Genomic DNA, 15,418 nt, shown 5'->3' on the forward strand with positions numbered 1-15,418 from the left:
CTGGACATGCATTACCTTTCATAGTTTCACAACTCTGGCACTGCAATCAACCCTGCATATGTCTTAACTAAGAAGGCAACAGTTCAAATGGAAAACCTACTTCCTTTCTGGGAGTGAAGGAAGCCAGCTGCTTGATCTTCAGTGTCTGGTTGAGTCTTGGATGCATCAAGCACAGGGACACCAGCTGATACCCCATGGTTGAGGTGCTCCATATATTGTGCAAGGATCGGTTCGTTATAATCACCATTCTGCATTTTTTAACAGCAGCAACAACAAAAAATGGTTCAGTTAAGGGTGCATCATTGGAAGACTTTCACTAAAATATGTCCTCACCATGTCTCAAATACAGCAATACCTCTTAGAAGCCATTGTACTCCACACAGAATGGACAGTCCCAGCAGTTTCTGTTCCCATATGGAACCTCAGTGTTTTGATTACAGAACCAGCAATTCACAATGACATGAACTGGAAAGTGACAAATGTATGTGACAAATAAACCAAACTTGAAACTTTATATAAATAGCTTCATGTTAAATATACACAGTTAATCAGTCATTAAAAAAACACATTCTATTAATTAAGAATGTTTATGAAAGTTAATTTAATCTAACTAACAATAAATGAACAGTCGAATATTGTAGTTCAAACAGTCCGATAGCTGTAGTAATGGCTTAACTCATTTTGCTTATTTAGAGAGAACGATACATTTGAAAACCCACAGGTTTGTGAATTTGGGTCTCTAAATCAGACAAAAGTAGGTTTTCTATTTCTGAACAGCTAGCTAGCTAACAAACTACCAGCACCTAAACGATCAAAGTTGAAAGATGAACAATGAAATGGTTCCACAAGGAATGGTTTATAGCCCCGAGTTAGACACTCGCTGACCTCAACTATTAGCTAGCTAACTAGCTTATCGCTGCGATAAAGCGATACAATTTTTAACAATGAGCACATGAATAAAGTATCCTTTACAATTTTCACAATATTGTTAACGTAACTGTAATATCTGAAAACGGACCACACAGGAAGGTGTAAAAATGAACAACTGCAAACACCCCGTTCCTTATCTTACCTCGTTAGGTAGCTAAGATAGCTAACCTAGGTTAGACCCTTTAACCATTTAAAGGTCTGAAATGTCAAACTGCGTTTCCGTTAGGCAGATAAATAGTTTGACGCCGTTTGATGAAACTTATGCAGCCATAAGAATGATTTGATCGCCGATACCTTTAGACATCATGGAATAAAAGAGGCTTATTTTAGCTGATGTGTACGTGGAGTTGTTTGGGGGCAGCTATGAGCTGGAAGCTAAGCGTTGGTTCAGTGGCTTCTAGCATGGACTAGCTACGATCATAATTCTGGTACAAAATGTATAAACGAGGAAATATACAATTATTTACAGTATTACAGCATTTACAGTATTAAAAGCGTGATTTAATGGGATGAATAGTTAACTAGCTAACGTTAGCTATCCTAGCTTGATGGCTAGCTTTGCTCACTAACGGTTACTGCATCTTAGGGCTAACTTTATGCTGCACTTCGCCCCCTAGCGGGCCCGCGGGAGAACTCACACTGGCATACTCAAATAAATCACTTTATAACGTCCAATATTCTTAAAGTGCAGTACATTTTTCGAGATAACATTTCTTAGGAATAAAACAATTACCTGCTTACCGATTTTCAGATGTCTACATGCAGCCTAATTTGGTCTTTTACACTTCCTGCCATCATATTATTACATAAATAATATCATTTTGTTACCTCAGTGTCAGGAATTCTGTCACTGAGCCACAGTTCTGTGAAAACTAAAGCACAACAGTCTCTACACTCGCGTTGGGTGCTATGCTAGAGTTGACCTGTTGACCAGGGAACAGACATTGGAGAGCAGGATGGACAGTAGAGCTGGTCTGCTAGGGTTAGCTTTTTTTTTTCCAGTGGTAGCTCAGTGGTTAAGGTATCAGAAGGCTGCTGCTTCAAGCCCCCCCACTGCCAACTTACCACTGCTGGGCCCCTGAGTAAGGCTCTTAACCCTCAATTGCTCAAGTTGTACTCAGTCATAATTGTAAGTTGCTTTGGATAAAAATGTGTCAGCTAAATGCCATAAATGTAAATCCAGCATGAACTCATGCCCTCTATGGTTTGCTTTTATTCAGCAGTGACTCCTGCCTCTAGGGTTTCTGTTTTTTCATTTGTTAACTGTTCTATGTCGTATGAATTATGTGAAGCAACCTCGAGTATGAGAGAAACATTTTATTTGTGTATATATATATATATATATATATATATATATATATATATATATATATATATATATATATATATATATATATATATGGTTATGTGCAAGTACATGTATGTTGGATTGTATATGTACATGTATTAGAGTGTGATATTTATCGTTTATGGATTGGCTCTGTATGGATTTTATCAAAGGTGTCCAGTCTAGATTATTGGTTCTGTTATTGATTAATTCTGAGAATTATTCTATTGATATATAGTCTATCAATAGATTTTTCTATTGGGTGACACTAATATTATTTTTTGTTTTCCAGTTCATGAGTATGTTTTTTTTGTTTGTTGTTTTTTTTGCAATAATATTTTTATTATATCAATATAATAATGTTATACATAGTATCCTGTCATATTGGTTGATGATATGTCTCCTAGGAGACATAAAGATGGTGTTGGATGGATATTGTTATTTATTTAAAGCATGGGATATGTAATAACATATACCACACGACAGCTGTCCTGCTCTTCCAGGTCAAACAGCTCAGGCGTCCTCACACTCAGTTCATCCAGGTCAAGTAAGAGGGCTCTACTGTTAGCTTCATCCAGGAAGGTCCGAGATTTGGCTGGCTCAGAAGGACGAACATCGTGTGGCAGAAAGTCCAAAGCAGAGGGCAAGAGAGCAGCTCTGCGTCCAGCCGAAGGCGCAGATGCACACTTGCGGCTTTGTGGATTTGTGTCCATTTTAAGATCAGGTGAGCAACTTCTAGCTTTGTCCCGGACAGTCAAAGTGTGGTCCAGCTCATAAATGGGCACACTAGGTAGGTCAAAACACATCAGTGAAGAAGTAGGGCTGTTTCTAGTTGAAAATGAACACTTGGAACTTCGTGGAGTGGCAAATAGGGTGCCCAGATTCAAACAGATTTCCTCAACAGGCGTTATCATAAGGCTTCTTGGTGTAGTCATTGCTGAATTTCTTGATTGCCATGTCGGGAATCTCTGGGTTTGGGAAATAGCTGTCCAGGAGTCACGCTCATTTTCAGTAACCAGATTCTGCACTTTTTTAGCTAGTCCACTGTGCTTTCTTTGGCTGGTTGAGTGAGTCTCCACATGTTCAGCACTCTTGCTGAAATCGATAACCGTATTCATAGGACAGTTTTCCATGGTTCGGGATGTCGGTTTCAAAGAAGCTGATCCAGGCCTCTGAGTGCTCCTGCGTGAAGACTGCCTGCTACAGCTGACTGAGCAGACATCCTCTGCAACGGAGACGCTTCCCTTGACGCTGCACAGCAGGGCAGCTATCCTGAAGTAGATGGCTGGCAGAGAGAGTTCCTTTTTCTTCTTCCTCTGCTGCTCTGACTTATTTTGTTCAGTTGGCAGAGGGCTGATTTTCATCTCGCTATGTTTTTGTCCCATAGCGATACAGTATGCATTTAATTGTTCTTTATAAATTAAATGTGGTATCACAGACCAAGAAGTGTCAAATGCACTAAAACAGACAGATCTTGTTTCTTAGTGGTTCTCTGGACTTGTGATGTCAGCAAGGGTGTCACTGCAGAACAGTTCTCACAGTTCTAGATTTCAGCTGGATAGCTACATCACTGCGCACTGCTGAAGCAGCTGGCTGGAAGTATAAAAAGGCATAGAGAGATCTGGCCTTAAAATCTGATTGGCTGAGCTGAGTTGCCAAGTTGATATACATACAGTATCAATTTAAATGCTATGACACTATGCTTCACAACAACAGGATTCTGTATTAATACAACCCTCCATTTACATTTACATTTTTGGCATTTATCAGATGCTTTTATCCAGAGTGACTTACAAAAATACTTTGTCATCTACTGTATCCTAGCAAGTACAGTAGGTTAGAGACAAAGATACTGCTGAACTAGAATACTGCTAAAATACCTAGAAGAGATGCAAAATAAGCATAAGTTTGAGGTAATAAAAAGAGTGTTAACTGGGAAAAGAGGCATAACATTGCATTAGACATATTAATAACATAAAACATAAGGGAGTATAGGGAGTCTTTGTCCTTTCCGAATAATTTGCGTACAGGGCAGAGGCCTCTGCAGGCTTCAGCAAAGGATCCTGAGTAGACTTTGGTGGAGCTCAGGGTAAGATGTATTACCTCTCCACTAGGCTCAGGACCATATAGACAAACAATCTTCTTTAGGACAAGCTTAAGAGGAAAGAGTATAAATAGAGCATAAAATAATAGTAGATTGGTTTGTGACAAAGTCAAAAAAGGGGGGAAATGAAGTAATAGAGCGTTAGCAGGGAAAACAGGCCTATTATTTGTATTAGACATTTTACATTTACATTTACGGCATTTAGCAGACGCTCTTATCCAGAGTGATTTACAAATGTTCTTTGTCATTTACTCATAGAATATCCTAGTGCAGTACAGTAGGTTAGAGTCCAACATACCAATGAACTAGAATACTGTAGAATACAGGGATCAATGCTGATACTTAGAAGTACAAAATACATAAGGTCTATCTTAAACAATGATGTGTGCAATAAACAATAAGTGCTAGAGTGTGTTAAACAACATCAGTGTAATAAACAATACCCTACAATAAGTACTAATTTAGTCAGTCAATATGGGAGCAGTGTCAGTTGTCCTTTAAATATTCTGCAAATAGATGGGTCTTCAGTCTGCTTTTGAAGACTGCAAGGGACTCTGCTGTCCGGACAGCAAGTGGGAATTCATTCCACCATCTTGGAGACAGGACAGAAAATAGTCTCGATGCTTGTCGTCCATGAAGTATTTCAAGCCGAGCAGTACTTTAGGTTCGAAGTACTCAAGGTACGGATCGGAATTTGACCATTGACCTCATGTATGAAGGGGCTGGTCCATTTTTGGTTTTGTAGGCAAGTATCAAGGTTTTAAATCTGATGCATGCAGCTACTTGTTGCCAATGAACGGAGCGCAGCAGAGTAACAAGTGTAAACTATGTGACATATTAATAACATAAAACATAAGGGAGTATAGAGATTCTTTGCCCTTTCAGAATGATTTGCGTACAGGGCAGAGGCCTCTGTAAAGGCCTCTGAAGGCTTCAGCAAAGGATCCTGGGTAGGCTTTGGTGGACCTCAGGGTAGGATGACCTCTCCACCAGGCTCAGGACCGTATAGAAAAATAATCTTATTTAGGACAAGGTTAAGAGAAGGGAGAGGAGAGTGAGTTCTAACAGCAGGAAAGAAGCGCAGTCGGGAGAGAGAAAAGTAAGCTCTTTCAGACACACCCACACAGCGCCTCCCAGCTGAGGAACAGGGATCACCTTACACTCACGCATACAGCCCCTCCCAACTGACAGAAGAGACAGTCACACACGCACAGCTCCATCCAACTGACAGTACAACTGTAACGGCCTGAGTGCCACAGGGCGTGGAACAGGATGCACAGACTCCCTGGACTTTGTGCAACATTTAATGACATTATACTAATGACGATTAACATGGGCGAGACAAACAAATACAATGGCTACACAAATCTGGACACAAACATACTCTGTCAGATGCTAACAAACAGTGACCAACACCGAGGAACGCACCGACGGGGTTTTACATAGACTGACGAAGACTAACAATTAGCCCCATACAGGTGCGTGCCACGGGGGTGTGGCCACAAACAAGAGTGAACCCCCACTGCACGCGGCAAGCCGTACCAAGTGACTTGTGGGGGGGGAGCGTCCCGTGACAGAACCCCCTCCCAAGGGGTGCGGCTCCCCACGCATCCTCTCTGGGATTGCGAGCTATGGCTTGAGACATACACAGGTTAACTAAGATTTTGTCCAATGCAAAAACAGACAAGCAAACATATAAATAAATATTTTTCTTATGTATGTTTGTGCACTGAATCCAAATAGGGTTTTTTTTGTTCTAGTATACTGGAATATCAAGTATGATATGGAAAAGAGGTAGCAAAGACAGGGGCAACACTCACACACCTGTCCATTATAGAAAGTAATCTTGTATATATTTAAGTGTAATAACACTTATTTATGAATATGTAATATATACTTATTGGAAAATTGAATTCCTCTCACTTAAAAACCTTGCATGACAGGGCAAATTTTGTTGCCCGTTGACATTGGGATGACTTAATATGTCAGTTCTTACTTTGCCATGGTTTCGGTTATTCAGCTGACATTTCTGCAATGGGAAAAGTTATAATGGCAGGAAGGAAGAGTGTTCCAGTACAACAGCCTTCATGCAACACCTTGTTTTGAAATGATTAAGATTGAATCATACAGTGTGGCAAATGTCTGATTTGGATTTGGACATTTTAATATTAGTTTATCCACAGTCAATTAGGTAACAGTTATCTGTTTTATACTTTTCAATTTCTAAATGTAAATCTTAGATAATTAAAATATGTACCACTATGAGAAAATGACAGAGCACTTTTTTAAGCCCCTCTGGATAAGAGAGTCTGCCAAATGCCAGAAATATAAATGTAATTTTAAATGCTTTTTGACTATGTATACACCATCCAAATGATTATACTGTTATTTGATATATTTTGATTGCTTTACAAGAAAAGAGAATTAAAAATATAATAGGCACTAGGCTGCTAACTCAACCCTCTGCTACTACTCGGGGGTTGGAGCTGCTTGCCCCGTGATCAAGTCGGCCGTGGCTCTCTCCTGCCCTTGGTGATGGGGCTAAAGAATCGGCCCGGCCTGCTCTTACCTTCTCGGCTGGCTCTCTGCTTGTGTGCTCTGCCTGTAACGTGTCCCCAGTTTGGACAGCGCGACAGTCACCTCCGCTTAACTGCCTTTTAACCCTCCCTTCACACCGTGCGTCTTTCCGGCCCTAATCCTATTACTGAATTCCTTTCTTCTTTTTAAAGCGGCATGTATAAAAATAAGTTGGATTTAAATGGATTACAAGCAAAGGGTGTTGGGATTACTTGGATAGAATACTGTATAAATGGCAGGATGTCAGAAATGGGAGACGCTTAGTTGGATTATTTGGAATGAAATAATAAAACTTTGCCAGTTGCAAACCTAAAGTGCTTTCACACTCCTGGAAGAGGTTCCTAACTATGGCCTGGCCACAGTGAAACCTTAATACGAGAGTTACAAAGTATGGATGAACTTACTATGAGGGTCATAATGTTTGGACTACACTGACAGGCTACTGGCCTAGCCTCCTGCTCTCTCACTCCAACATTTAACATCAATGATGTGTAACATTTTCCTCTTGCTATGATTAAATAGGCAAACCTCATCTGAGGGGTGTACAATGAGTAAGAACACAACAAACTGAATGTGCCATTTCAAAACACTAGACAAGACATGGCTATGTAAGAGTTAGTGACAACCCAAAACAGCAAATTCTCTTCTCTCTAAAAGGTTGTGAGAATACCCTAAATATCTAAAATACAACACACTTGAAAGATTATTTATGGATTAACAATATATGCAATGTTTCTATAATATTTCACAAGATGAAACTAACATTCTTATAGTTGAATGCTTACCACAAAATTCTTCACATATTATAGTTTTACTGAATATCACCTAGAAGACCCCTGAATGTTTTCAGGGATGTACAGAAGCTTGTATGTTAGCTAGGACAACAAGCTGGATCATTCGCTATCTATCCATCTTAAAACTGCCAAAGTCTCGGAGTAAATATCACTAGTGAGTTATTCTACACATCTGGAATTAGCAGAGCGCTACAATAATAACATTTCACCGCAGTAGTAAAGCAATAAACACTTGTCTTATGTACCCGACAAGCTCGCAAAATACACCAAGCGCGTTGTCATAGCAACCAGCACTTAGCTTGATCGAACTAGCCTAGCTAAGATAGCCTTAATGGGCTAACAAAGACTCATTTCTACGCCAGGCGCACATACTACAAATACATATTAGCTACATAACTGTTCCAATAAATGCATGTATTACCATGCTATTCATTAATTTTCCTGTATGTGCACAACTGTAGACCAGGGGTTATTTAACGTAATCCTCTTCGCCATTAGCTTAGCTAGCTAACAAAGCTAAGATAGTTAGCCAGCCTAGCTAACTAACTGATATGTTTCAATGTGGAGACGCAGTAAGAGTGTCTCTAATAATTTGAGATTGTTTTCAGTCGGTACATACACTCGAACGGTGTCATACAGTTATTGAATAAATCAGCAGAAGCTGTTATTAAGAACATTTTTGGCGTCCTTTCGAGGTCTTACCTTGATAGTGGTGAAGCGTAGCAGTGGTAACCTACACACATTGATTCGCTTTAAAGAAATTAAATACAATTAACCTCTTTCCACGGTCAACTGATAAGTCCATGTCTTTGTGAAATTAATTCTATAAGGATAATTTAATACTACTTGCTTTGGAAAAAGCAAACACCATGCAAAACCTGTATTTTTCCATCCAAACTCTGCATACGAGGATCAAATGAACAGCCATTTCTACACAACAGTCCCACACTGATGAGATACGTGGGAAACAATACTATCTTGCGTTTAAGTGTAAAGTGTGCAGGGCACAGTAGTCTGCTGTAGAACTCACGTACATGTATTTTCACAATATACTGGCTATTTATGTCTGTTCAGTACATATACACCATAAAGCCAAACACAAGGGCTCATGTTTGCTATTTGTTTATTTTTTACATGAACAGTACTGCAACCCACATGCGGGCGTTTTCATAATCAGTTCAATCATTTCGAGCGAGGAGGGCAAGCGAGCAGCTCTGCTTCCATCTGAAGGCGCGACGCACTCTCAGGACTTTGTGGAGCAGCAGTCCATTTTAAAAGCAGGTGCGCGTCTCGGTTTTCCGCCGTTGTTCCAGGCGACCAGGGTGCGGTTCTGCTCTCAAATCACAGCACCAGGTAGGTACCAGTCAAAATAGGTGGTTGAAGCTACCGTAGAGCTGTTGGTTTTTGACGGTACCGATGGAGAGGTCAGCAGGGCACCCGGAATGACGGCGCTTTCCTCGACAGGTGTTCTTGTTATTATTATTTGCGAGCTACCTAGGAAAGGCTATTGTGAAAAGCTGTTAAATGTCTATATTATGACGATTACTGGTAAATCTCTGATATGACCGCTGTAACATAAAGTTGCGGTTATGAGTACGTGAAACATTTTGATCGACTGAAATGTAGATGTATGTACATGTAATATATTTGTGATTATGTAAATCATACAGCTATTCTTATTCTTATGGCTAGCTAAATAGATTGCAATTGCGTGGTCTTCAAGGCATGGCATGGTGTTTATTCATTCTTTGGCATACAAAATGACGCCTTTTCATGTTGTGGAACTACAAATATGGCGGCCTTTTTTCTTTAGCGTTTTAATGACGTAAAAGCAGAGTCTCACCGTAAAGTCGCGCAGGAGGATCTGGACTAATTTATTTCTTCGTATCTTCCGCCATCTAGCGGTCAATAACGGGTAGTCTTCAATTGATTTCTATCGCGTAATACTTTGGATATAAATGTTTAAATTTCCTGTTGCAGAACAGACAAAGTATAGTCAACCAGTTCTAACCTTTTGATAAAAACTTGAACTTCAAAGTAGGTGAATCTATTTCGTTAAACCAATCAGATCGCAGTTCATTTACATAACATCAATGCTTTGAGTGCTTTAGATAGGAGAACATCACAGTGATCTTTCTGCTCACACATCAGTCAGTCTATAATTCTGTATTATGTGTTTCTATAGCTTCCAACTTTCATGAGTTCCTTGAATCTGTGGAGAAAAGTGCAGACCAATGTAGTTTCTTATTTGTGAACATTTATACATTTTATGTAATTTATTTATCATTTAAATGTTTTATTACTTTTAATTTATAGACATAAGGACACAGAAAACAGTTCATATACTGAATGAATTGTTGCAAGGTAATATTTTCTAGACTGTGTCTACCATATCTTTTTATTTCTAAATGTTAATGCAGTGTGTTAATCTGTCACACCGAGGCAGAAGGGGTGAATGTGATGTACCCCTCTTCCATTGTCAACTATTCAGAGTCTTCCAGTGGAGCTCATACAACTAAAGAAACACATACAGAGGTCACTGGAGGTTAAAAGTTACATCTAAAGTGGTCTAATTGTGACGTTGCGAGGATAAGCAGGATGCGGGGACGAGGCACGATGAAACGCACTTTTATTTTTGCAAATTTGCAAAACATACAACAAAGCTCGAACACTATGCACATCTCAAACACCAACACACGTACTATGACACACGAGACATATATACACCCAAGCCGATTACACATAACAGAGAACAGGTGAACGACACGAGAGGGTGTGGCAACACAGACGAACACACACACACCAAGATGTTTGAGGAGGGGGCGGGGCCACAACATGACACTAAGCCTATACACACTGTTCCAACACTACCCTGTAGGGCACCATCTCCATGGAAGTATATTTTTAAAAGCATGTTTGATAACCATATTTATACTGGAACGATTTAATCAAATGTGTTGTGTTTTTTGTTCTTCTCTAAGACCTTTCGGACGCCGATATTCAGATTTGAGTCTGAGCAAGTTGAGAAAGCCACTGTGAGGATTTCTGGGTGCTCTGGAGGAACACCCAGAAGTTGTACACCTGCACCATGCCTGAGACCCCTCTGCCCCTGACACAACTGCCCAGGAATGTGGGCATGTACCTAGACTATGAGGATGGACAGCTGTCTTTCTATTACATACTAACATATCTACATATTTATCGGAAACCTCCGGGAGAAGAAGCTGTATCCCCTCTTTGCACTGCTGGACAGACACACTCATAACACTGTACTCATCAAAAGCAGCAGCAGAGATGCACTGAGTCATATCCCGCTACACACCTCTCATGCCAGCTTGTTTGCACATTTTGTCATAAAACTTAAGATGTCATTTGTTGCTGTTATATATAAAATTACCAAATTAAAAAATAAATAAATCAAAAAGTACTTGTGGCTAGAGAAACACAGCCAATCACATAAACAAGATATAATGTCAGTAATGTTTGCGGCAGGTGTTCCAAATGTGCCCAGACTCATATTCAAAAATATCCATGTTTCGACAGTTTGAAGGTGGCCATGACACTAACAGTCTGGTGGAAATTCCACAAGATATCAAACTCCACACTCACACAAACTATTCATTCTCCCATTTGGAACAAGCCAGGCTTTACCATGAACAAAAATATTAAACTTTACATCTTGGATAGAAAAGGGCATTACACACCTTAAACATATTTATCATAAGACTTCTTTCATGTCACGCCCACAACTAGCCCCAAAATACGGTATAGAAAGCACCCAGTTCCTATAATACCATCAGCTAAGATCGCCTATGTGTTCAAAAATCAATTCCGATACCTACATCCATATCAGAATTTATAAACAAACATTCTTAATACAAAAAACCTATTATCTAAGATATACAAAATAATAGTGAAATCAAATCTCACAATTACCCTACCATCGAGACAATGGGAGGAAGATTTATTACCAGCCCCCGGCGCCGCAGTTTGGATTAATAATTACCACATGACAGCAACACTAACCTACAATGCATTCAGTACAAAATAATACAGAGTACATTATACTACACATTGGATGTTTAAAATTGGTTTCACAAGCTCAGCAATCTGTACATACTTTACTCAAAACACAGCTGACGATTACATTCACGCCACATGGCAGAGCACACCTATCAAGCAATTTTAGCAAGTCGTCATCACCATCATATCCCATGCTTTAAATAACCATATCCATCCAACACCATCTTTATGTCTCCTAGGTGACATATCATCAACCAATATGACAGGATACTATGTATAACATTATAATATTGATTTAATAAAAATATTATTGCAAAAAAACAACAAACAAAAAAACATACTCATGAACTGGAAAACAAAAAAGAACGTTAGTGTCACCCAATAGAAAAATCTATTGATAGACTGTATAGCAATAGAATAATTCTCAGAATTAATCAATAACAGAACCAATAATCTAGACTGGACACCTTTGATAAAATCCATACAGAGCCAATCCATAAACGATAAATATCACACTCTAATACGTGTACATATACAATCCAACATACATGTACTTGCACATAACTATATATATATATATATATATATATATATATATATACACATATATATATATATACATACATACATACATACATACATACACACACGCACACACACACACACACACACACACATCATTCCTGTAATGGTGCAGATGGCAAATACTTAAAAATATTCTATATACATTTTGCGTTTGTCTGTTCATCTGTCTGTCTTATTTTTAATAATAAAGCTCTAAAGGTCCTCTGATGAGGGGTAGTAAATTAATATATTTATTTCTCCAGATTTCTAACTCTGAGAGAAAAAAAAATGTCCTTTTACAAATTGCACCTCGTTGTGGACCTCGGCTAGGTTTACATTCCAGGTTATTATTTTAGAATTCAAGGGGAGGAGCTGCAGAAGTTGGAAGAATTAATTAGGAAAAAAGAAGTTATCAGAGCAATAGAGGAATTAAACACACGCAAGACTCCAGGAGCCGATGGTTTACCTGCTGAATTTCATAAGGTGTGCGTTAGTGAAATTGCTGATCTTCAGGCTGATGTTTTTAATGAAGCATTAGATGGGGGGCAATTGCATGATTCATTTTATCATAGTGTGATATCATTAATATATAAAAAAGGAGATCCTTGTAAGTTGGATAATTGGAGACAGGTTAACCCTATTGAATTTGGAGTACAAAATTTGTGTAAAAATAATTGTTAATAGGTTGTCAGAAATATTGAATGATATCATAGAGTTGGAACAGATATGTGTGATAAGAGGAAGATACATGTGGGATAGTTTAGGAGAAATAAGGAGTTTGGTTACTAAAGGGTCTGAGAGGGATTTTTATATAATAGGACTGGATCAGAAAAAGGCCTTCGATTATATTTCTAGAGACTACTTATGGTGTACATTGGAACATTATGGTTTTCCAGAGAGGTTTGTAAATATGATTACATTATTGTATAGTAAATCAAAAGTACAAATTAATGTTAATGGTGTGTTAACTGAAGATTTTGAAATACATAGAGGGGTTAAACAAGGATGCCCATTGAGTGCTGCATTATATGTCATCGCTATTAGCCCACTATTATATAAAATTAAAAAATGATCAGCAATTACAAGGTGTTCGAATGTTAGTTATGGAAAGATGGAAAATATCTGCGTACGCAGATGATGTGACGGCTTATGTCAAGAATCAAAATGAGTTTCATATAGTTAAGAGACACTTTGAAATGTATGAAGTTGTGGCTGGAGGGAAATTAAATGAAAGTAAAAGTGAAGGGGTATGGATAGGAGATGGGCAACCTGTACCAATAGATGTAGAAATAAAAAATGAAATTAAAATATTAGGTTTGATGGTAGTAAATGGTAGATGTAGCGAATGGAATTGGGAGAAGAAGGATTGTGAAATTAAACTAGAATTGGGAAAATGGAGGGTGTCAAACTATAAGACTAGAAAACAGGAGGTTAAGACCTTTGTTTTGTCGAAATTGTTGTTTTTGACTACGGTTTTCCCTCCGGATGAGAAATGTATTAAGAGGTTGAATAAAATGTGTGTTCATTTTATTTGGGGAAATAACAGAGAAGTGACAAAACGGGAAATTATGTACAAGTCGAAAGATAAAGGCGGATTAGGGGGAGTTGAGTTAACTCGGAAATTAGAAAATGCCTTTTGCAAAAATGTAACGAAAGCTATATTTCGGAAAGCAATTTGGGTAGGAGATGTAAATCAGTGGAAGAAAAGAAACATGCTCCTTATTTTATTATTATTAGTGAGCAATGTATAATACCTGCAGAAATAGTTTTTAAACGGATTGTGTGTGAGTTGAAAAGGTTGAAGACGTTTGATATGAGAGGAAAAATTCCCTGGACTCTTTTAGACATATAAATGGATGATGTATACCTAATTTACAGATGTAAATTGTATTGTTAATTATTAATGTATAGAGTGAAGGTAGTCTGTGTCCTCTGGTAGATATTGTTTGTGAGGTTTTTGTGATGGAGTGTTTTTATTGAATTGAATTGAATTTTCTTAATAAAGTCAATTTAAAAATGGAGAAAGGCGGTCCTAGAAACATTATTTATGTACATGAGCTTCGAACGAGAGGGTGGGATCCATAACTCCAAGATCTTTAACCGTTAGATAAGATGTGATTGGGAGACCATTGAGGTTCATGGAGTAATTAGAGAGTGGGGACCTAGCTGACTCTGGGCCTTATAGAAACACCTCTGAATGTCTCCGAATGATAGAAATTAATTAAAAATACTAATGTCAATGTATTTACAACACATGCATTTAGGACATGTAAGTTTTTCAATCACAACAAAACATGTTGTTGTATTTTTTGCATTATGCTTACTACAGAATTAACAGTCAAAAGTTCAGTGAGTTTGCATGCAGAGTTGTAACTCTGCTTATTACTAGAACTGTGGCTAGAATCAAAATCAATGCTAGTGTCATTCCTAAATCCCCAATCAGCTAGTTGTGAAGTTAACATTCAAATAGAAAATAAAAATGCAGACTTCAGAATTAGTTAAATAGCTGAGGGAATAGAATAAATTATCCGTTGCTACCCCTGTCTTTTATCATCCCTCCATCCCTCCATCCCATGCCATCTTCCTCTATTATTTGCTTTTCTATTTTGTTCTGGTATCTCCTTATCTCTTTTTAAAAAAACATTGGCCAAAAGCAGCTGCATCATTACCTGGTTTGGGAACTGCACCACCTTTGACCGCAAGACCCTCCAAAGATTAGTGAGAACAGCTGAGAAGATCATTGAGGTCTTTCTTCCCTCCATCACGAACATCTACATAACACGCTGCATCCGGAAAGCCACCAACATTGTGAAAGACCCCACACACCCCTCACATGAACTGTTCACCCTTTTGCCATCTGGAAGAAGGTACCGCAGCATCCAGTCCCGCACCTCCAGACTGTGCAACAGCTTCTTCCCAGAAGCCATTAGACTCCTGAACTCTGGCTAACTCCAATTCCAATTCAGATTCCAAAATGGGCACTTTTATACATGCTTATAGACAGTCACTCACACACACACACACACACACACACACACACACACACACACACAAACACACACACACAAACATACATACGTACATACATACATACATACA

The 15,418-nt window shown here is 38.6% G+C and overlaps 1 pseudogene; it reads right to left on the reverse strand.

Annotated features, from left to right (window-relative positions):
• The window catches only part of LOC118242346, an 11,479-nt pseudogene extending 11,283 nt beyond the window's left edge, over positions 1-196 (reverse strand).
• Between the last annotated feature and the right edge of the window lie 15,222 nt (positions 197-15,418).

Source organism: Electrophorus electricus, chromosome 13, assembly GCF_013358815.1.
Source record: "Electrophorus electricus isolate fEleEle1 chromosome 13, fEleEle1.pri, whole genome shotgun sequence".
Lineage (NCBI taxonomy): Eukaryota > Metazoa > Chordata > Actinopteri > Gymnotiformes > Gymnotidae > Electrophorus > Electrophorus electricus.